At 31.0% G+C, this 3,490-nt stretch overlaps 1 non-coding gene across 1 annotated transcript; it reads left to right on the top strand.

Moving 5' to 3' along the window:
• Window positions 1-1,827: 1,827 nt before the first annotated feature.
• Window positions 1,828-1,909, top strand: TRNAS-AGA. The gene has a single exon. It is a non-coding gene; the product is annotated as a tRNA-Ser (tRNA).
• Window positions 1,910-3,490: the final 1,581 nt, after the last annotated feature.

The following is a 3,490-nucleotide window of genomic DNA, read 5'->3' as shown; positions in this document are numbered from 1 at the left end:
AAATAATTTAAATGGATTCGGTTAGAATTTTATTAACCCAAGTATGTCGCTGGTTGACCCACCTACGCTCGTGATGGATTTGGGTTGGCCTGTGATAGGCTTGGGTTGACCCACGGGTTGAAAAATGTATGTATGTCAAGTTTTATGTAAATTTATTATTGTTTTTAATATAATTTTAAAATAAAATAGTACTTTTTATGCTTATGTATATTTAAAATATATATTTTTGGATATATTTGATTGATGAAACTTTTCGAAATAAAATATTAAAGATATAAAATATTTTTTTAAAAAAAAAAATATTTTTGATGACTTGTGGGTTGGTTTGTCTAACCCGTAACCCGCCTTAAATTAGGTTAGATTGAAAATTTCCCAATCCGTCAAAATGACAAGTCGATCCGCCCCACCCCGCTAAATGACTAGCTCGCCATGGGCCAACTCACTCCATCACGAATTGACCCATTTGATAGCTTTAAGTAAAATCATCATGTTCTTAATTGTCTTTTAAATTCCGCTACATGACTATGTAGTTTTTTAAATATATAGGCTTGGGTTGACCCATAGATATTTTTTTTTCCCTTATGTGCTAGTCATTATTCCAAAGGCTAGTAGTCACCTGTGATTTACCTCCTCTGTGTTAGTACTCGGACGGGTTAGCGGAGGTGCTGGGATGAGCGTATTCGCCTTTTACCACTTGATCTAATATTTTTGATGAAATAACTAAGTTATTATTTTTTTTAATTTTCATATTTAATCCAATTTGATTCGGTTCAATTTAAATAAGAAAAATTAATTTTTTATTTTAATTTGGGGTTCAAATACACAAAAGGGTATTTTAGAAAAAAAAAAGTACGCTCATTGATTAAAAAAATAAAATGGAGTGCGCTTTTTTAATAATGTTCAAAACATATGCGCCCTTTGATAAATATTGTAATTGTTACGATAATATTTGCTATTACATAAAATAAAATTACTTTAATTTAATTTAAATTATCATATACAATACAATTATATTAAAATATTTATTATCTTAGTTAAAATTATTTAAACTTAAATGAAATTCTTTAAACTCGATCAAAATCATCTAATAATATAGCAACTATTATTGTAATCATTACAACTATGGTCAAACTATTACAATAGTAAAATATAATTTTAACTATGTTTGAACATTTTTTATTAAATTGATAAAAATATTTTGATATATCTGTTTTATAATTAATTTTGATTAAGCTAGAATAATTTTATTATAATCATAACTTTTATAATTTATTTCATGTTGTAGCATCTATATTCTATAATTATAACTGTTATATGTATAACTGCTACAAAGTTATAGTAATTATAATTATAACTACTACTGATTTGCAACGGCTATATAGTCATAATTGTGACAACAATATTACTGCAGACCAAGTTATTATAGATTTATTTTGATATAATAATGATGTGATAATTTTGATCAAGTTGGGAAAAAAAATTATGGATATATATATATATTTTTTTAAAAAAACGTTTTTAATGAAAACTATAATAAAGGGTGATATTTTTTTATTTTGCCGCGTGAAAGTTATATCTAATGTATTCTTCTAATAATGCAACATTTTATTTCATTAATTTTAATAATATTCTTTATTGATTTAATAATGATAGAGATTAAGTGAGTGACAATTAATCATTAAGGATGAAGGTTGAGGTTCACTTGTTTAATTATTTAATTTGATTTAATAGTGTGCCGCAACATTCATAATTGGTCTTAGCGGATTGTTACGAGATATAAAATATAATTTAAGTTGTAAAGAATTTAGATAAAGTTGATACACAATTGTGGTCGTGCCGGAGTGGTTATCGGGCATGACTAGAAATCATGTGGGCTTTGCCCGCGCAGGTTCGAATCCTGCCGACCACGTTTTTTAAAAGAATTTTGAGTTGTATTTGAAAATTATAAAATAAAACCAATAAAAAGCTTAGAAATTTAATATCCATTTTCTTAAGCAAAGGAAGGTAAATATTCTTTAGCCAGCCCACCACCTGCCCAACGCTTTCGCTTCCGAACTCTATTTATTTGGAAAAATATCTACTCATATTTTTATTGTTTATCTATATGCTTGCCAATCAAAAAGATTTGGGGCTTGATTTTAAAAAAAAAAAAAATCTATAAGCATGGATTCTACACCGATAATGGCATAAGATTCGTGTAAGTCAGTCTAAATGACTGAAACAAACATAGTTTGTGTCGATGACATTATAATCGGGACTCTAGTTGTTCAAATGTTGGAAAATCATGCTCATAGGATTAGGCTTTATGTTTTTAATCATGAAAGCCCCCTCAAACTTTTTCATCTAGGTAATAAGAACTAAGTAATAAGAACTATTTGTTTTATCATTTTGTTCTTTTCCTTCTATTGAATATTTGTGTTAGTAAAAAATTCGTTTTAAAAATTCTTTAAAATTTTGTTTTTCTTTACAAATCAATTTTAAAAATTATTTAAAAATCAATTTTAAAAACTCGTTAAAAAAATTAATTAATTAAAATTTTCTCGGTCAAAAACTAGGGGCGGACACCCCTGGTATAACGATCCAAGGCGCTCGGAAGGTACTCCGGGCGCCCCTCACCCGCTAACTCCGGGCGCTCGGAGTGATTCTGGGTGCCCGGACCTCCCTATATAAGGAGGCCAGATCCTCTGGTCCAGATTTTTTCTTGACCAGAAGAGGCCCTATTCATTCATTAGATGAGTAGACTGGATTCTACCTGTTAAACAGGTGGGATCCAGCTCATCCAACCAAGAATGAGAGGAATCCAGGAACGGTCGAGATCCCTGCCCCTATATAACGCCCCTCTCCTCTTGCACCTCATCTTTTCATCTCTTGCAAGGTTCTCTTCGAGCCTTAACGAGAGAAGAATTGCTAATTAAAACTTTTTCTCTTTTCTTCGGTTATTATGCTGTTGCAAGTCAATCGAGATTGTCATTTCTAAAAATCTTATTCACGATGTCTCGGTAAATTCCTTTTTTCCCCCTAAATTTTTAAAATATTTCATTTCTATAATTTATGCTTAGTATAGTTTTTTTTTAATTTAGGAAACGTTCTAGATCTGGTGTTGGGCCCTCTACTGCTAGTGCTGACCTTAGGTTCCCTACTGACGAACTTAGGATTATGTTTGAGTCTACCATCTATATGCCTATCAGGACTAGGTAGTTAGATAGACAGTTTTTATTGCGCTCTTGTATTCCGTCTGTAGAAGTCATTAACCATTATAACTTATAGAACCTTGTTTACTGTACCAGTTCAGTAAACATAAGTTTATGTGCTGAATTTTACAACAACTTAGTTAGGGTAGATGATCTTACTTACACTACTAGGGTATCTGGTACTGATATCACGCTATCCCCTACCATTATCGAGACCTTTTTAGAGCTACGTGTTGGGACCGAAAGAACTACCGAAGAAGACGCACGCCAACGGCCTTTATCTGCACCAACGGTCGGAT

Source organism: Zingiber officinale, chromosome 2B (assembly GCF_018446385.1).
Source record: "Zingiber officinale cultivar Zhangliang chromosome 2B, Zo_v1.1, whole genome shotgun sequence".
Classification (NCBI taxonomy): Eukaryota; Viridiplantae; Streptophyta; class Magnoliopsida; order Zingiberales; family Zingiberaceae; genus Zingiber; species Zingiber officinale.
The sequence above is the reverse complement of the archived record's forward strand: the minus strand, read 5'-3'. Positions and strand labels throughout refer to the sequence as shown.